General features: G+C 44.4%; 7 non-coding genes across 7 annotated transcripts; 1 reads left to right on the forward strand and 6 right to left on the reverse strand.

Annotated features, from left to right (window-relative positions):
- Positions 1 to 678: 678 nt before the first annotated feature.
- On the reverse strand, positions 679 to 793 carry trnal-caa (transfer RNA leucine (anticodon CAA)). The gene is made up of 2 exons: positions 756 to 793; positions 679 to 724 (listed from the first exon to the last, which is right to left on the reverse strand). It is a non-coding gene; the product is annotated as a tRNA-Leu (tRNA).
- Positions 794 to 2,003: 1,210 nt separating this feature from the next.
- On the reverse strand, positions 2,004 to 2,118 carry trnal-caa (transfer RNA leucine (anticodon CAA)). Its single transcript has 2 exons — positions 2,081 to 2,118; positions 2,004 to 2,049 (listed from the first exon to the last, which is right to left on the reverse strand). It is a non-coding gene; the product is annotated as a tRNA-Leu (tRNA).
- A 1,210-nt stretch (positions 2,119 to 3,328) lies between these two features.
- Positions 3,329 to 3,443, reverse strand: trnal-caa (transfer RNA leucine (anticodon CAA)). The gene is made up of 2 exons: positions 3,406 to 3,443; positions 3,329 to 3,374 (listed from the first exon to the last, which is right to left on the reverse strand). It is a non-coding gene; the product is annotated as a tRNA-Leu (tRNA).
- Positions 3,444 to 4,814: 1,371 nt separating this feature from the next.
- trnal-caa (transfer RNA leucine (anticodon CAA)) lies at positions 4,815 to 4,929 on the reverse strand. The gene is made up of 2 exons: positions 4,892 to 4,929; positions 4,815 to 4,860 (listed from the first exon to the last, which is right to left on the reverse strand). It is a non-coding gene; the product is annotated as a tRNA-Leu (tRNA).
- A 1,363-nt stretch (positions 4,930 to 6,292) lies between these two features.
- On the reverse strand, positions 6,293 to 6,407 carry trnal-caa (transfer RNA leucine (anticodon CAA)). The gene is made up of 2 exons: positions 6,370 to 6,407; positions 6,293 to 6,338 (listed from the first exon to the last, which is right to left on the reverse strand). It is a non-coding gene; the product is annotated as a tRNA-Leu (tRNA).
- Positions 6,408 to 7,641: 1,234 nt separating this feature from the next.
- On the reverse strand, positions 7,642 to 7,715 carry trnai-aau (transfer RNA isoleucine (anticodon AAU)). The gene has a single exon. It is a non-coding gene; the product is annotated as a tRNA-Ile (tRNA).
- A 6,038-nt stretch (positions 7,716 to 13,753) lies between these two features.
- Positions 13,754 to 13,844, forward strand: trnar-ucu (transfer RNA arginine (anticodon UCU)). The gene is given in 2 exon segments: positions 13,754 to 13,790; positions 13,809 to 13,844. It is a non-coding gene; the product is annotated as a tRNA-Arg (tRNA).
- The last annotated feature ends 6,411 nt before the right edge of the window (positions 13,845 to 20,255 follow it).

Raw genomic sequence — 20,255 nt, forward strand, 5'->3', positions numbered from 1 at the left:
GATTACTTGTTCCCTTATTTTTTTGAGTGGTGTATTATAGAAGATAGCCTTGAGAATGAGGCCACAGAATTGCGGGATTCCGTGACTTTCAACACTTATGAAACCGAGTCGAGGTGACGAAAAGCTAAATGTTTGGTTGGCAACATGGCTTAGATGTGCCATTCATGACACTTGTGTTGATTCTTGAAGCCATTGGCTTTGCTTCCCTCTCCAAGTCTGTGTAATTAAGAATTGGCAGGAGCCCACGAGTTGAAACAATCAGAGGACAGAATGCAAATGAAGTGTTCTGAGAAAAGCAAAGCAGAGAAAGGACATTTTCCCGTGTGCATGTAGATGGCCGACTTTGACACGGCTTGATGAAGTCTTGAGGATCCTACCACTGCTTAAGTGCACTACTACGCTTGCCTTCAGGGAGTGTCGTCTATAACTTTCAAAAAATAGGACTCGAACTAGGCAGACGAGCACCTTGGATTGGCCTGGGTCGATGTGAGGATCGAACCCAAGATCTTGTAGTTATTAACGCCATGCTCTAACCAACTCAGCTAACCAGCCAGCAAAAGCAATCTCTCTGCCAGGCATTTGCTCATGTTTATGTAAAATGGCTGCAAAATGCATTACACACAAGTGTGAAAAGAACACTTTTGCAATTCCTAGCATTGGTGATGCTATAAACCAATCTGTCAGAAGTGGGATTTGAACCCACGCCTCCATCAGGAGACCAGAAAACCCTTCTACACTCTTCAAGGGAACAACAACTTGAGTCTGGTGCCTTATACCACTCGGCCATTCTGACAGGATGTACGTGTCCACCGGGAGATTATATAGTGCTCAAGAAAACTGCGGGGACACTTAAATCACACATCCGATCTCCGTGATCGAAGTCTAGGAAACCTCAAAATCTTCACCGTACATTGCAAAATTCGTAACTCTCCCACCTTCATGCTTTTGAGACTGTACTGGGAGACACAGCAAACTTTCTTCAAGCGCCATGTATGGATGTGCCATACTGGAGGAGCTGGACTACCTGTGCAACCTGAATGGGCTGCAGGGAGTGCCTCATATTACCAGTAGTTACAAGGACACTAGCAAAAGGCAAAACGAGAGAAGAATCAGTCAGGAAGGATAAGGAGAGAGCAATCGTCTGTGGCCACCACCTGCAAAACCATTCCCTTTTTGGGGTTGTCCTGCTGTTGCCTCTCTCCGGTGCACCTGCTGTCACTTTCATTTGCACCAAAAATGGAGACAGTGATTCACAACCGCTTAGGCTTCCTAACTGTAAAGATTGATATGCCTGAAGTGTATCTGACTTGGTGTTATGCTGTGATGATTACTTGTTCCCTTATTTTTTTGAGTGGTGTATTATAGAAGTTAGCCTTGAGAATGAGGCAACAGAATTGCAGGATTCCGTGACTTTCAACACTTATGAAACCGAGTCGAGGTGACCAACAGCTAAATGTCTGGTTGGCAACATGGCTTAGATGTGCCATTCATGAAACTTGCGTTGATTCTTGAAGCCACTGGCTTTGCTTCCCTCTCCGAGTCTGTGTAATAAGGAATTGGTAGGAGCCCACGAGTTGAAACAATCAGAGGACAGAATGCAAATGAAGTGTTCTGAGAAAAGCAATGCAGAGAAAGGACATTTTCCCATGTGCATGTAGATGGCTGACATTGACACGGCTTGATGAAGTCTTGTGGATCCTACCACTGCTTAAGTGCACTACTACGCTTGCCTTCAGGGAGTGTCGTCTATAACTTTCAAAAAATAGGACTTGAACTAGGCAGACGAGCACCTTGGATTGGCCTTGGTCAATGTGATGATCGAACCCAAGACCTTGTAGTTATTAACGCCATGCTCTAACCAACTGAGCTAACCAGCCAGCAAAAACAATCTCTCTGCCAGGCATTTGCTCATGTTTATGTAAAAAGGCTGCAAAATGCATTACACACAAGTGTGAAAAGAACACTTTTGCAATTCCTAGCATTGGTGATGCTATAAAACAATCTGTCAGAAGTGGGATTTGAACCCACGCCTCCATCAGGAGACCAGAAAACCCTTCTACACTCTTCAAGGGAACAACACCTTGAGTCTGGCGCCTTAGACCGCTCGGCCATTCTGACAGGAGGTACACGTCCACCGGGAGATTAAATAGTGCTGAAGAAAACTGCGGGGACACTTAAATCACACATCGGATCTCCGTGATCGAAGTCTAGGAAACCTCAAAATCTTCACCGTACAATGCAAAATTCGTAACTCTCCCACCTTCATGCTTTTGAGACTGTACTGTGAGACACAGCAAACTTTCTTCAAGCGCCACGTATGGATGTGCCATACTGGAGGAGCCGGACTACCTGTGCAACCTGAATAGGCTGCAGGGAGCGCCTCATATTACCAGTAGTGACAAGGACACTAGCAAAAGGCAAAACGAGAGAAGAATCAGTCAGGAAGGATAAGGAGAGAGCAATCGTCTGTGGCCACCACCTGCAAAACCATTCCCTTTTTGGGGTTGTCTTGCTGTTGCCTCTCTCCGGTGCACCTGCTGTCACTTTCAATTGCACCAAAAATGGAGACAGTGATTCACAACCGCTTAGGCTTCCTAACTGTAAAGATTGATATGCCTGAAGTGTATCTGACTTGGTGTTATGCTGTGATGATTACTTGTTCCCTTATTTTTTTGAGAGGTGTATTATAGAAGATAGCCTTGAGAATGAGGCCACAGAATTGCAGGATTCCGTGATTTTCAACACTTATGAAACCGAGTCGAGGTGACGAAAAGCTAAATGTTTGGTTGGCAACATGGCTTAGATGTGCAATTCATGAAACTTGCGTTGATTCTTGAAGCCATTGGCTTTGCTTCCCTCTCAAATTCTGTGTAATAAGGAATTGGTAGGAGCCCACGAGTTGAAACAATGAGAGGACAGAATGCAAATGAAGTGTTCTGAGAAAAGCAAAGCAGAGAAAGGACATTTTCCCGTGTGCATGTAGATTGCCGACTTTGACACGGCTTGATGAAGTCTTGTGGATCCTACCACTGCTTAAGTGCACTACTACGCTTGCCTTCAGGGAGTGTCGTCTATAACTTTCAAAAAATAGGACTCGTACTAGACAGACGAGCACCTTGGATTGGCCTTGGTCGATGTGAGGATCGAACCCAAGACCTTGTCATTATAAACGCCATGCTCTAACCAACTCAGCTAACCAGCCAGCAAAAGCAATCTCTCTGCCAGGCATTTGCTCATGTTTATGTAAAATGGCTGCAAAATGCATTACACACAAGTGTGAAAAGAACACTTTTGCAATTCCTAGCATTGGTGATGCTATAAACCAATCTGTCAGAAGTGGGATTTGAACCCACGCCTCCATCAGGAGACCAGAAAACCCTTCTACACTCTTCAAGGGAACAACACCTTGAGTCTGGCGCCTTAGACCGCTCGGCCATTCTGACAGGAGGTACACGTCCACCGGGAGATTAAATAGTGCTGAAGAAAACTGCGGGGACACTTAAATCACACATCGGATCTCCGTGATCGAAGTCTAGGAAACCTCAAAATCTTCACCGTACAATGCAAAATTCGTAACTCTCCCACCTTCATGCTTTTGAGACTGTACTGTGAGACACAGCAAACTTTCTTCAAGCGCCACGTATGGATGTGCCATACTGGAGGAGCCGGACTACCTGTGCAACCTGAATAGGCTGCAGGGAGCGCCTCATATTACCAGTAGTGACAAGGACACTAGCAAAAGGCAAAACGAGAGAAGAATCAGTCAGGAAGGATAAGGAGAGAGCAATCGTCAGACGGCACGTATGGATGTGCCATACTGGAGGAGCTGGACTACCTGTGCAACCTGAATGGGCTGCAGGGAGCGCCTCATAATACCAGTAGTGACAAGGACACTAGCAAAAGGCAAAACGAGAGAAGAATCAGTCGGGAAGGATAAGGAGAGAGCAATCGTCTGTGGCCACCACCTGCAAAACCATTCCCTTTTTGGGGTTGTCTTGCTGTTGCCTCTCTCCGGTGCACCTGCTGTCACTTTCAATTGCACCAAAAATGGAGACAGTGATTCACAACCGCTTAGGCTTCCTAACTGTAAAGATTGATATGCCTGAAGTGTATCTGACTTGGTGTTATGCTGTGATGATTACTTGTTCCCTTATTTTTTTGAGAGGTGTATTATAGAAGATAGCCTTGAGAATGAGGCCACAGAATTGCAGGATTCCGTGATTTTCAACACTTATGAAACCGAGTCGAGGTGACGAAAAGCTAAATGTTTGGTTGGCAACATGGCTTAGATGTGCAATTCATGAAACTTGCGTTGATTCTTGAAGCCATTGGCTTTGCTTCTCTCTCAAATTCTGTGTAATAAGGAATTGGTAGGAGCCCACGAGTTGAAACAATGAGAGGACAGAATGCAAATGAAGTGTTCTGAGAAAAGCAAAGCAGAGAAAGGACATTTTCCCGTGTGCATGTAGATTGCCGACTTTGACACGGCTTGATGAAGTCTTGTGGATCCTACCACTGCTTAAGTGCACTACTACGCTTGCCTTCAGGGAGTGTCGTCTATAACTTTCAAAAAATAGGACTCGTACTAGACAGACGAGCACCTTGGATTGGCCTTGGTCGATGTGAGGATCGAACCCAAGACCTTGTCATTATAAACGCCATGCTCTAACCAACTCAGCTAACCAGCCAGCAAAAGCAATCTCTCTGCCAGGCATTTGCTCATGTTTATGTAAAATGGCTGCAAAATGCATTACACACAAGTGTGAAAAGAACACTTTTGCAATTCCTAGCATTGGTGATGCTATAAATCAATCTGTCAGAAGTGGGATTTGAACCCACGCCTCCATCAGGAGACCAGAAAACCCTTCTACACTCTTCGAGGGAACAACACCTTGAGTCTGGCGCCTTAGACCACTCGGCCATTCTGACAGGATGTACATGTCCACCGGGAGATTATATAGTGCTCAAGAAAACTGCGGGGACACTTAAATCACACATCGGATCTCCGTGATCGATTTCTAGGAAACCTCAAAATCTTCACCGTACATTGCAAAATTCGTAACTCTCCCACCTTCATGTTTTTGAGACTGTACTGGGAGACACAGCAAACTTTCTTCAAGCGCCACGTATGGATGTGCCATACTGGAGGAGCTGGACTACCTGTGCAACCTGAATGGGCTGCAGGGAGCGCCTCATATTACCAGTAGTGACAAGGACACTAGCAAAAGGCAAAACGAGAGAAGAATCAGTCAGGAAGGATAAGGAGAGAGCAATCGTCAGACGGCATGTATGGATGTGCCATACTGGAGGAGCTGGACTACCTGTGCAACCTGAATGGACTGCAGGGAGCGCCTCATATTACCAGTAGTGACAAGGACACTAGCAAAAGGCAAAACTAGAGAAGAATCAGTCGGGAAGGATAAGGAGAGAGCAATCGTCTGTGGCCACCACCTGCAAAACCATTCCCTTTTTGGGGTTGTCTTGCTGTTGCCTCTCTCCGGTGCACCTGCTGTCACTTTCATTTGCACCAAAAATGGAGACAGTGATTCACAACCGCTTAGGCTTCCTAACTGTAAAGAATGATATGCCTGAAGTGTATCTGACTTGGTGTTATGCTGTGATGATTACTTGTTCCCTTATTTTTTGAGAGGTGTATTATAAATGATAGCCTTGAGAATGAGGCCACAGAATTGCAGGATTCCTTGACTTTCAACACATTATGAAACCGAGTCGAGGTGACGAAAAGCTAAATGTTTGGTTGGCAACATGGCTTAGATGTGCCATTCATGAAACTTGCGTTGATTCTTGAAGCCATTGGCTTTGCTTCCCTCTCAAATTCTGTGTAATAAGGAATTGGTAGGAGCCCACGAGTTGAAACAATGAGAGGACAGAATGCAAATGAAGTGTTCTGAGAAAAGCAAAGCAGAGAAAGGACATTTTCCCGTGTGCATGTAGATTGCCGACTTTGACACGGCTTGATGAAGTCTTGTGGATCCTACCACTGCTTAAGTGCACTACTACGCTTGCCTTCAGGGAGTGTCGTCTATAACTTTCAAAAAATAGGACTCGTACTAGACAGACGAGCACCTTGGATTGGCCTTGGTCGATGTGAGGATCGAACCCAAGACCTTGTAGTTATTAACGCCATGCTCTAACCAACTCAGCTAACAAAAGCAATCTCTCTGCCAGGCATTTGCTCATGTTTATGTAAAATGGCTGCAGAATGCATTACACACAAGTGTGAAAAGAACACTTTTGCAATTCCTAGCATTGGTGATGCTATAAATCAATCTGTCAGAAGTGGGATTTGAACCCACGCCTCCATCAGGAGACCAGAAAACCCTTCTACACTCTTCGAGGGAACAACACCTTGAGTCTGGCGCCTTAGACCACTCGGCCATTCTGACAGGATGTACGTGTCCACCGGGAGATTATATAGTGCTCAAGAAAACTGCGGGGACACTTAAATCACACATCGGATCTCCGTGATCGAAGACTAGGAAACCTCAAAATCTTCACCGTACATTGCAAAATTCGTAACTCTCCCACCTTCATGCTTTTGAGACTGTACTGGGAGACACAGCAAACTTTCTTCAAGCGCCACGTATGGATGTGCCATACTGGAGGAGCTGGACTACCTGTGCAACCTGAATGGGCTGCAGGGAGCGCCTCATAATACCAGTAGTGACAAGGACACTAGCAAAAGGCAAAACGAGAGAAGAATCAGTCAGGAAGGAAAAGGAGAGAGCAATCGTCAGACGGCATGTATGGATGTGCCATACTGGAGGAGCTGGACTACCTGTGCAACCTGAATGGGCTGCAGGGAGCGCCTCATAATACCAGTAGTGACAAGGACACTAGCAAAAGGCAAAACTAGAGAAGAATCAGTCGGGAAGGATAAGGAGAGAGCAATCGTCAGACGGCACGTATGGATGTGCCATACTGGAGGAGCTGGACTATCTGTGCAACCTGAATGGGCTGCAGGGAGCACCTCATAATACCAGTAGTGACAAGGACACTAGCAAAAGGCAAAACTAGAGAAGAATCAGTCGGGAAGGATAAGGAGAGAGCAATCGTCTGTGGCCACCACCTGCAAAACCATTCCCTTTTTGGGGTTGTCTTGCTGTTGCCTCTCTCCGGTGCACCTGCTGTCACTTTCATTTGCACCAAAAATGGAGACAGTGATTCACAACCGCTTAGGCTTCCTAACTGTAAAGATCGATATGCCAGAATTGCTGGATTCCGTGACTTTCAACACTTATGAAACCGAGTCGAGGTGACCAACAGCTAAATGTCTGGTTGGCAACATGGCTTAGATGTGCCATTCATGAAACTTGCGTTGATTCTTGAAGCCATTGGCTTTGATTCCCTCTCCAAGTTTGTGTAATTAGGATTTGGCAGGAGCCCACGAGTTGAAACAATCAGAGGACAGAATGCAAATGAAGTGTTCTGAGAAAAGCAAAGCAGAGAAAGGACATTTTCCCGTGTGCATGTAGATGGGCGACTTTGACACGGCTTGATGAAGTCTTGTGGATCCTACCACTGCTTAAGTGCACTACTACGCTTGCCTTCAGGGAGTTTCATCTATAACTTGCAAAAAACATGACTCTTACTGGACGAACGAGCACCTTGGATTGGCATTGGCTGATGTGGGGATTGAACCCAAGATCTTGGCGTTATTAGCACCACGCTGTAACCAACTGAGCTAACCGGCCAGCAAAAGCAATCTATCTGCCAGGCATTTGCTCATGTTTATGTAATATGGCTGCAAAATGCATTACACACAAGTGTGAAAAGAACACTTTTGTAATTCCTAGCATTGGTGATGTTATAAATCAGTGTTTTAGAAGTGGGATTTGAACACACGCCTCCATCCATCCGTCAGACGGCCAGCACTGAAAGCTCAGAAGCCTGCGGTTTGAACCTGGCTTCCGGCGCCTGCCACCGCTGGCTCAAGCCGGAGGAGCACTCCGCCACGGAAGTTGCCGACCTGGTGGCCTTGGAGCAGTTCATCTGCCATCTCCCACGTCCTCACGTCCAACCCGAAGACCTGGAGGAGGTCTCCAGGCTGGCACAGAACCATCATTGCCTGGGACGATGCCACCTTCTGATGCCCGATGGCAGGCACCCTCCCTTCCGTTCCCAAGACCCCGACTGTCCTGGATACCAGCACGTTGCCAAACACCACACCTAAACATGTTTCTCCCCAACCCACTTCCCCTTCTTGCCTTGCCCGTCCCAAAAACAAATCTGTCTCCTTAGCTCCTTCTTTTTCTCTCTCTCCCGGCAGTGTGCGGTCCCCTGGAAAAACCACGGTGATGTGCCGGCGTTGCGGGCAGCCTGGACATCGCCCGGCCGGGTGCTCGCTAGTGAAAACTATCTATCTAATATTAAGGATCATAGGCTCTCATCTGATTTGGCTGGGGCAGGTCACCTGGGTCGTGACAAGACCTTAAGCCGGATAATGGACCGATTCTTCTGGCCAGGCATCAAAAAGGTGGTAGAAAGATGGTGTGCTGCCTGTCCGGAGTGCCAGAAGACCAATGCCAGTGCAGTACCGCGGGCTCCGCTGGTACCGCTGCCTCTCATGGAGATAACATTTGAGCGCATTGGGATGGATTTGATCGGTCCGTTGGAGAAAAGCTCCCCGGGGTATCAATTTGTGCTGGTCATAGTAGACTATGCCACTCGGTACCTGGAGGCAATTCATCTACGGACAATGTCAGCGACTAGGATCGCCGAGGAGCTGTTTAAGGTCTTCACTCGGGTGGGGATCCCAAAGGAAATCCTGACAGATCAGGGCTCTCCATTCATGTCAAGCGTGATGCGAGACCTCTGTAGGCTGCTGGGGATAAAGTCCATCAGGACCTCAATCTATCATCCCCAGACAGACGCCCTAGTGGAGCGCTTTAATAAAACCCTAAAGAACATGATCTGTAAGTTTGTGAGCACAGACGCTCGGGACTGGGACAAGTTATTGCCACCCCTGCTGTTCGCTGTACGCGAGGTGCCCCAGATGTCCACCGGCTTCTCTCCCTTCGAGCTGCTGTACGGGAGGCGGCTGAGGGGCATCCTCGACTTAATAAAGGAGGACTGGGAGGCGACCGCCCCCTCCCAGACCTCTATGGTACAGCACATCCTGCACCTGAGAGATCGGCTATCGGCACTGGGGAAACTTGCACAGTCGCATCTCTTACAGGCCCAGGAGCGACAACAGCGCATGTACAACAGGAGAGCCCGGTTACGATCGTTCACCCAAGGACAAGGTACTGGTGTTATTCCCAAATTCAACATCTAAACTGCTGGCTAAGTGGTAGGAACCCTTTGTGGTCACACGCCGCTTAGGGGATGTTGATTATGAGGTGTGTCGCCCGGATCGTCGGTGGGAAAAGCAGATCTATCATCTGAACATGCTGAAGAAGTGGCGAGAGGAGGAAGCATTGGGTGCTTCTAGTTCCCCCCACAACAAAGAGTCTGAAGCCGCTGTTTCTGAGGTTCGCACTGAACTCAATTTAACAAACGCCCATTTAACAAACGCCCAGAAACAGCAGGTTCGCTCTTTATTGTGCCACTTCCAGCATGTCTTTTCTCACCGACCCGGGCTCACACCTCTCATTGAACACCACATCCACACGGCACTGGACACCTGCGTGCGTGTCAAACCCTATCGCACCCCTTATTACAAAAAGTAGGCTGTCAATGAAGAGGTGCAGAAGATGTTGGAGCTGGGAGTCATTGAAAAGTCACAATCGGAATGGTGTAGCCCTATAGTCTTGGTGCCAAAGCCTGACGGCAGCACTAGATTCTGCGTTGATTATAGGGAGCTCAATGCAGTGTCTAGGTTTGATGCCTATCCGATGCCCCGTGTGGATGAGTTGCTGGATCGGCTGGGCGCTGCTCACGGAAAACCCGGGCAAGTGAACAGTTGGGAGGAGGGAGACCAAGTATCTGGGGTACCTCTTAGGAGGGGGGCAGGTACGGCCAGTCGTTGACAAAGTGACCGCTATTGCCTCCTGTCCGCCTCCTAAGTCCAAAAAGGAAGTTCGGCAGTTTTGGGGGTTTTCCGGGTATTATCGCCAGTTTCTGCCGGACTTTGCCACCCTGGCTTACCCCCTGACCGAAGTGACGCGAAAAGGTGCTCCAGATACGGTCCAGTGGACGGAGCAGTGCCAGGTGGCTTTCCAGGCGATTAAGGACCGCCTCTGCCAACACCCTTTTTTTAAATGCCTTGACTTCTCTCTCCCTTTCATTCTACAGACCGACGCCTCAGAAGTTGGAGTGGGCGCGGTCCTGTCCCAGAGTGTTGGGGGTCAGGAACACCCCGTCCTCTATCTAAGCAAACAATTATCGCCCAGGAGCGTAAATATAGCACCATTGAAAAGGAGTGTCTCGCTATAAAGTGGGCTGTGCCCTGTTTATTTAATCCCTCTCCCTTCCCGACGGAAGCAGCTAACCGACAAGAAGGTGGACTGAGTCTATTACCCCTGTCTGCCCGGAGCACCCCGATTGTGGACACTTTTTGCTTTTGCTTTTGATTTTGTTTTTGTTTTGTATCTCCGCCCTTTTTTGACATACCTGAACTCAATAAAGCCCGGACACAACCGAAACCGGAGACTCTCCCTCTCTCTCTCCCCGTTATTTGTGTCCGGCTTTCACAGTAGGCTATTCAAGAAGGGGGGCTCAAAGATGGCCAGATATAAATGTATCTATTTTATTTTATTTTATTTATTGTGCTTTGTTGGCACAGTGTTTAATGTTCAGTCTTAAATATATATTTTTTAATTGTAGTTTTGTAATTGATTTTGTCTTTGAAAAGCAAGACAAAATAATAAAAAGCACATTTTAGACTATTTAATTTATGCAATGGTGAAAAAATTGTCAAAATAACTGAAATGTAAAAAACAACAAACAAAAAAAAACTATCAAAACAATCTGATGCATTTAAAAGAACAATAACGGTCAATGCATTTGACAAATAAAAAAAACATCAAAACATTCACAAACAGTGAAACCAGTGCTATTTAGAAATAATTAATACAATCATTTCCATAATTTCTTTACGTACTGTTGGAAATATACCATCTGGCCCAGGTGATTTGTTTGTTTTTAATTCTGCTAGTCCCTTTACTACCTCCTCCTCATTTATCCTGATCTCTCTTAGGGTTTGACTGGACTGGTTGTTAACCTGTGGCATGTTATCTGTTTTTTCTTTAGTAAAAACCTCAATATCGTCAGCTCAACATACCTTAGTATAACTTAATATAAGCAACAGAGATGCTGCTGTGAAGGAGTGCAATAGTCTCTATAGCTGCTCTGTCACAGCCACCTCAATAAATACATCAATTCATTAATCATTGTATTGACTTCAACCATTTAAACACATGTAATGTTTTGCTTTATGCTAGGGGTGGCTAACCCTGGTCCTGGATTTGAGCCCCCACCTCCCCAGGGATCTGTATTGGCAAACTGCTGAGCTGATGATATTGACTGCAAAGGGGAATCTCTCTGGAATGGTCCATTATACAGGGGAGCTAAAGACCTCCAGGAAAGCACTAACCTGTGGCCCTGGGGCCCTGGGGTTTGTCTGCCTAACGCTCGTCCTCTGTTCTTTGGGTCTGCACTGGTTCTGGTCCTATCTGACCAACCTGTTCTGAATAGGGCAGTGGTTCTCGACCTGCGGCCCGTCACACATGGAAGTGCGGCCCACGATATGACACCCACATTTAACACTACAAGCGCAGAGCCGGTCAATTTGACCGTTTTGGTTATTCAAATTTGAATTATACTGTGTTCCAAAATACACTGCGCATATACCCATTCGTGACTATTCCTAACTATATGTATTAAACATGCCTACAGCGTTTTAGCTGCATAAACACGAAAATAAATAAGTTATAAACACATTTACCTAGAATAGCCAAAATCGGGTTATTTTGACTGGTCATTTAAATACATAATAAATCAAATATAACACATAATCCTGCCTTCCCTTTACAATAGAGTCAGTCTGGCACTCAAGTGGCGATCTCTACCTGTCTACAATCTTTCATGTGCTTGAAAAACACATGCATTGTACAGCATTACAGGTGTTTTCTTACAAATGTAGTAAGATTGAGTGGATACAGTGATTACCCGCAAATCAACATGGATTTGAAACGGAGATTGAAGAGAGCTCGTTTTGGAAATTGGACAAGTAAAATCATGTTCTGTGAAATTGCAGTGTCTCACCACACAATAAGATGAGTTACAACAACCTCAACTTGAACAGAATTGTAAAACTTTAAATAACGTGTTCAGGTAACCACAAAACATATGTTCTATGAACGTTTTGTTTAATGCGCATGTGCCAAAACCATCACGTCATGATGACATACTACTTTACCGGAGTTGAGACATTTTTTGTATTAATTAGCATGGGATAAAGTTGCTGATCATGCAAGAAAAGATGAAGTAGCCCGCGTTTGAATGATTATAGATGGACTTTGTGGATTGCAAATAATGAAATTAATAAGTACAGTGGGGGAAAAAAGTATTTGATCCCCTGCTGATTTTGTACGTTTGCCCACTGACAATTAAATGATCAGTCTATAGTTTTAATGGTAGGTGTATTTTAGCAGTGAGAGACAGAATAACAACAAGAAAATCCAGAAAAATGCATTTCAAAAGTTATAAATTGATTTGCATGTTAATGAGGGAAATAAGTATTTGACCCCTTCGACTTAGTACTTGGTGGCAAAACCCTTGTTGGCAATCACAGAGGTCAGACGTTTCTTGTAGTTGGCCACCAGGTTTGCACACATCTCAGGAGGGATTTTGTCCCACTCCTCTTTGCAGATCCTCTCCAAGTCATTAAGGGTTCGAGGCTGACGTTTGGTAACTCGAACCTTCAGCTCCCTCCACAGATTTTCTATGGGATTAAGATCTGGAGAACTGGCTAGGCCACTCCTGGACCTTAATGTGCTTCTTTTTGAGCCACTCCTGTGTGTTTTGGGTCATTGTCATGCTGGAATACCCATCCACGACCCATTTTCAATGCCCTGGCTGAGGGAAGGAGGTTCTCACCCAAGATTTGACGGTACATGGCCCCGTCCATCGTCCCTTTGATGCGGTGCAGTTGTCCTGTCCCCTTAGCAGAAAAACACCCCCAAAGCATAATGTTTCCACCTCCATGTTTGATGGTGGGGATGGTGTTCTTGGGGTCATAGGCAGCATTCCTCCTCCTCCAAACACGGCGAGTTGAGTTGATGCCAAAGAGCTCGATTTTGGTCTCATCTGACCACAACACTTTCACCCAGTTCTCCTCTGAATCATTCAGATGTTCATTGGCAAACTTAAGACGGGCCTGTACATGTGCTTTCTTGAGAAGGGGGACCTTGCGATGTTTCCAACCAGCCCCAACGGTCCAGCCACAGACACACACACAAGACAGCCACAAGCACAGACTGCCACAGACACACAGACAGCCACAGATAGACACACAGACAGACACACACACACAGACAGACTGCCACAGACACAAAGACAGCCACAGATAAACAGACAAACACACAGTGTGCCTGACAAATACTTCCCCTCATAGTCAAGTCAACATGAGTCGCATTATCTAAAAGAAGAACCATTCATTTCCTTTCGTCTCAATATCAGCGAGACAGGGATTAAAAAAACACATCTGTAAATGCTACTTGTACAAGCACGCTGAGATGCCCCGTCATCAGTAGGCGTGCAGAACAGTATGGCGATAAATGTCTTGTGGGGCTCTGTGGCGCAATGGATAGCGCGTTGGACTTCTAGTGAAAAGGGCAGTGGTCATTCAAAGGTTGTGGGTTCAAGTCCCACCAGAGTCAGTGCTCACTTCATGAAGCTTACAGCTTGCTGGGCTTCCTTGTGACAGCCAGAGGTATCTTGCAGTCAAGTGCCTCGCTGACGCCTTCACTTCTTACTTTTCTGGAATGCCAACTTTGTCCCAAATCCTTGCTTGACTATCAAGACCTCATACCCTGCTTCTTTTCCTAGCCACTGTCACTGTACCAGTCCCCCTCCGTGTCAGTTGCATCTCCGGGAACAGCTGGATCAGGTGGCCTTGTACTTAAGGCCATGGACTACTAAGCCGTTGTGTTTTGCACACGTGGCTTTCTATCCCACGTGTCGGTTAAAGTGGAGAGTTTCCCCAGCAGCGGCAATGATGACAATAACTAAGGACGTGACGAGTGCCACAGAGAAGGTGACCTCAGACTACCACTCGGGCTCCACCTCGGTCTAAGAGAGCAGCACCTGGGACGCCCAGCACGCCCCCCCCACCCTGGATCCAGCGATAATATAGAGAGCACAGAATTAAAGCGAGAAAAGTAAATTCGGATACTTGTGAAAGTCTACAGAAGCCCCCGCACTGCGACTGTCTGTTTACTCTGATGGTGCTCAATTCATGTTGCCGTTCTAGATAAGCAGCCTGTGTCATTAATGCTGGCTGAACACGGCTGATCGTGGCACAGAGCGCCAGCAATTGTGAAAAGGCACATTAAATCGGTTATGGTTCCTTTCATCACTTAGCTGGCTTGCCCTGTGTGATAAATGTCTGAGCTTTTATCGAGATCATGTATTCTACAATTTATGACAGTTGAGCAATAACATATAAACTGTTTTGCAGGTGCCTGATTTTGTGTGCCAGCCTGTTCCAGCATGGCAGCAGCTACCCAGGAATAAGTGTGTTCTGTACATAGCGTAGTGCTTTGCCAAACATAGTGCATTGTTTCTCTGACAGCAGATGGTGAAAGTTATCTAATATGTAAACATTGGTACAGGATTAAGTTAGTAACTCAAAGGTGTTGCCCTTTGGGTCAGATTGCAACACAAGTGGAGGATACGCACTAAATTGCAGCCTAGTATATAATTTCCTGGGGGATTGTACGCACCTGGGGAGCCCTGTGAGCACATTCTGCTTCTTATTTTGAAAATGGAAATGGAAAGCTTGTTAAGCTTGTGAAGAGCTCTGTTGAGGTGCACCACTACACAGTTAATATGTTTATGCTGTCAAAGACTCTCCATTTAGCAATCTACACAACATTACTGAGAGGGTATCGAATTTCTGTAGCAAATTAACTGAACCACCAGTTTTTTTTTAAAAAGGACAAATTAATAAAATCGTCTTGAATGGTTCAAAAACTGTACTCCTTGGTTTAAGTACATTTGAAGAAAGTACTAAGAGCAACAGGTGACCAAGTATTGGATGGATATCATATGTATAATCACCAAATATGTATTATCAATAAACAAATGGTTCTTTCATTAGAATATAAAAACGTGACTCTTCAGAGCACCGGTCGGGCTGCAGCCTCGCAGTCCTACACTGCAGTCTGCCTGAACTCCCAGCATAACCTGACCCCGATCGTAGATCCATGCCTGGGGGCATCGAATAAATCACATAATCCTGAAATTGAATCTTATACAAACAAAATGAATAGTTATCCTATTAAAACAGTAATTTTTCATTGGCTTGGAGAGACCTGGTTAAGACCAGACGACACTATTCCATTAGTAGAAGCCTCCCCTATTGACTTCTCTTAATGCCAGAAGGCCCGTACAACAGGCTGTGGGGGGGGCCTAGCCACCATCTACCGCACAGACTACTAAGCCATTTGACAGCTTCACATCTTTTGAAATTCACCAGGTTTAGGCTTAATCCACCTTCAGCTTATAGCTGTTTATAGGCCATCAGGCCCCTATTCCTGTATTATGACCGAATTTAGCGATCTCTTATCTGACTTAGCCATTCACCATGGTAAACTCTGGTAAAATGTTTTGGGGGACTTTAACATACATATTGACATTAAAGACGACCCCCTCAGTGTTAGTTTCTTGTCCCTATTGGAGTCTGTAGGCTTCACTCAGCATGTGTCAGGACCCACACATCATCACAATCACACACTGGATCTAGTTATTAGCCATGGGGTACAGATTCACAACTTAATAATATCACCCCAGAACCAGATGATTTCTGACCACTGCCTTATTACATTTGAGCTGCCTGGAGTAGAATCAGACACACAGGAGAGGAACATAGAAACTTGCTGCCTAAATCCTACTGCTATTCATAAGTGTACTACTCTGTTGCCAAATGCTAGCTTTATCAAAACGGGATCTGTAGATGAATTATTAAATAATTTCAACAATACACTAAGCACTGCTTTAGATACAGTAGCTCCATTAAGGACACGACAGATTAAAGCAACAAACCACTCACCATGGTTTAACGAACACACTCGCTCACTTTAAACAGGATGCCGTAGATATGAACGTAAATGGAGAGCAACAAAACTTCCATATGGTCTTCCATATGGCATTATAAAAAGATACAAGCAAGCCCTGTCCTCTGCTAGGTCTGCCTACTACTCTAATTGAATAGAGACGCATAAGAATAACCCGCGTTTTCTTTTTAATACAATATCGACACTTACTAATCAGCATTTAAAGCCTTCAGAGGTTATCCCCCCCAATATTATCTGCAATGACTTCATGGATCATTTCAATAGCAAAGTTAACGGCATTAGAAAACAGACAGAAGTGGAAACACACACAAATGCTATAGCCGATGTCTGCAGTCCTTCACAGCCCCTGCCTACCTTGGACTCATTTAACGCAGTAAATCACCAGGAATTGGTCTCCTTAATTACTAAAATGAATACTACAACCTGCGCACTAGACCCTATATCCACTAAACTGCTAAAACAATCTCTGCCATTCATTATTCACATAATGCACAATATTATTAATTCATTATTAGTTTTTGGTTTTTCTCTCCTCCGTGCCTAAATGGTTTATTTATTTAAATGTTCACTTACTTTATTTTAGATCATGTAAACTGTTTACAGGTCTATATTTATTTTACTTATTTTACTTGTATTTACGTATTATTTTATTTTGCTGTACATTTGTTGTGTTTACCACTCTGTAAAGCACTCTGTGGCTACCCTGTGATTATTGATTGAATAAACTAAACCAAAAGAAGTCCAATGACACTGGTGCTTTAGTATAGGATGGCACAATTGGTGAAGTCAGCATATGTTTGCTTCGAACGTGTCCAGTGCAGAAAGTTTCTTTTACAGACTTTACTATATTTTCTGGATTGTCTGTTACATAACCAAGCTATACATATGGCTTGATTTTGTTTTCCCTTGCCTTGCCTTATACCATTTCCTAATATTTTGGTTAGGTACTGTGTTATTTTATGAGGGGTAAAAAATACATTACATTTCCTATTAAAAGTAAGATAAGACAGAGTTGAGAAAATAAAGTAAAATTAAATGTAATTTGTATATTTTGTTTAATTGTGAATGTATTGTATACAAATTACAGATTGTTTTGTTGAATTTTGTAACTTTCGGTGACAATCATGTTACACAGTTAATTTGTTTTATTTAAACTATTTGAATTCTTCTGATTAAAATATAAAAATGTAATTCTAGTAGTCCCACAGTTGGTTAGTACAATTCCTAACAGAAACTACATCATTAAATCAAATCCGGAATAAGGTTCTTTAAAAGCACCAATCAGGGGTAGGAAATAAGAACGTTTCCAAGGCATTGAATATCCCCTGGAACACAGTAAAGGCCATTATTAAGAAATGGAGATAAAATGTGAAGACTGTGAATCTGCCTAGATCAGGTCATCCTCAAAAACTGAGTATCTGGGCAAGAAGGGCACTAGTCACAGAGGCCACCAAGAGTTACAGTCTTCCACGGCTGAGTTGGGGGAGACAGTGCAGACTGCAGCAATAGCCTGGGTGCTTCACAAAAGTGGCCTTCATGGGAGAGTGGCAAAACGAAAGCCATTGTTGAAACAAACTCACATCAAATCTCGGCTAGATGAGTCTGATAAGACCAAAATAGAGCTTTTTGGCCTCAACGCCAAGCACTATGTTTAGCGCAAGCCTAACACTGCACATCATCCTGAGAACACCATCCCTACCGTGAAGCATGGTGCTGGCAGCATCATGCTATGGGGATGCTCTGCATCAGGACAAATACAGGGCAAAATGGATGCAGCAAAGTACAAAGAAACCCTGGAAGAAAACCTGCTGGAGTCTGCAAGAGACCTGGGACTTGGGAGAAGATTCACCTTCCAGCAGGACAATGACCCCAAACATACAGTCAAAGCCACACTGGAGTGACTTAAAAACAAAAAGGTGAATGTCCTGGAGTGGCCCAGTCAAAGCCAGGGCCTCAATCCAATTGAGAATATGTGGAAAGATTTGAACATTGCTGTTCACCAAAGGTCCCCATCCAACTTGATGGAGCTTGAGCAATTTTACAAACAATGGGCAAACATTGCTGTTTCCAGATGTGCAAAGCTGGTAGAGACTTATCCACATAGACTCATGGCTATAATTGCTGCCAAAGGTGCCTCTACCAAATATTGACTGAAGTGGGTGATTACTTATGCATTCAATTATTTTCTGTTTTGTATTTGTAATTCATTTAGAACAATTTGCAGTTTTCACTTTGACATTATGGACATTTTCTGTGTTGATCAGTGGCAAAAACTACAAAAACTGATTTCCTGTTGTAACACAAGGAAATGTGGAAAAGTCCAAGGGGAGTGAATACTTTTGAGAGCCACTGTATACAGTGTATATATATGTGTGTTTGTGTTTGTGTGTGTGTATATATATATATATATATACACACACACACGTTAAATATAAAAACATTAGCACTAGTCAGCAACTTACAACCTATTTTTATTTTTCTATTTGCAGGGTTCACACACACACACACACACACACATATATATATATAAATATATATATAGTTTAATTCTATAATATTTAAATATAATAGCCTACATTTAAAAATAAAATAAAAATATGACTTACCTGTACTACTCACCCATTCCCAGTCACCTCTCCCAGCTCCCTTCATTCAATCATTCAATCACATTCCTGAAACCCATGTGCACTTCCACAATGCCCCTCTGCTGCCATTCACCCTGCACCTCCCAACCTGGTTTTCTGTTCCACTTATAAACCCCTCACTGTCTCTCACACATTCTGAAGTTCTGTCAGCTCTTTCTACAATTCCAAGCATTCTTTCTTGTTTAGCATTGTCTCAGCCTTGCTTCCTTGACTTCCCGACCACGACCTTGCTCTTCCCCTGTTTGCCTGATCGCCTGACTCTTGCCTGTGACCACGACCACGTCTTTGCCTTGCCCTTGATTGCCCTGATCTGATCGTATCTGACCCACGACTGTCTGACCACTTCTACCACGCACTGCAATTGGTTCCCGTGTTCCTGTGCCCCACGGTACGTTACAGAAACTTTACCTGCTTCTTAGAGATTTGAAACGCTCTTCATTGTAACGCGTGCAGGTTACCTGCAGGTGACGGCGAGTAGTTAAGAGAAATAACCCACACGCTGGGTTGAGATCTCAGAGCAGTAAGAAACTAGACTCAACACACAACCCAATGATTGGGTTCAAATTATTACCCAGCACATTTCAGAGTGTAGACTCAGGGTAGAAAAGGCTACTCTCCATGCATGCTGGGAGAGGCTTAGAGCAAGGAGTGCTGTTTTACTCTTCTGTGTTCAACTCTCAATAAAGGAATTTAATTAAAAAACATAACATTTTGTATTTATATATTTTATTATTATTTTTAAATGACAATGCTGGAGATTTATGGGAATTTGCATATCAAATACACAAGAAAACATGAGCTATAACACAGGGAATTAAGGCTATTTAAGATTGTGGAGAACAATAATAGCAGATTATAAAATAATTGGGATTTTAAACCTGACTCTCGTGTATTATTGATAAGTGCATGCAACTTCATAATTGATCACTAATAACCACCTTGAGCATACATTGCTTTAGATCTTGATCAAGGCTGAAAGAAAGATCATCTCATTGCCAGTTTAGCTGGTCACTTTAGCCAGGTTTAGCCTGGTTACATGGTCAACCAACCAGCTTGACCAAGTTGGTCTTTCAAATGACCATCTCCCAGCATCATATTGTCATTTACCAGCTTTACCAGCATCAAACCAGCTAAACCAACTTGGACCAGCAATAGACCAGCATTGCCCATCATGAACCACCTTGGCCCTCTTGGAATTGAAGCTGGTCTGAGCTGATTTTCTCAGCAGGGCAGGGAGACAGTAGACAGGTGAAATTGATAATTAAATTATTAGAAGGGAAACCACAAAACTTGAGACAGGGGTGACAGCTAGCGGTGATCTGGGGAATCCATGCAGCAGGTCCGACAA

The sequence above is a fragment of the Amia ocellicauda genome, unplaced genomic scaffold (assembly GCF_036373705.1).
Source record: "Amia ocellicauda isolate fAmiCal2 unplaced genomic scaffold, fAmiCal2.hap1 HAP1_SCAFFOLD_134, whole genome shotgun sequence".
Classification (NCBI taxonomy): domain Eukaryota; kingdom Metazoa; phylum Chordata; class Actinopteri; order Amiiformes; family Amiidae; genus Amia; species Amia ocellicauda.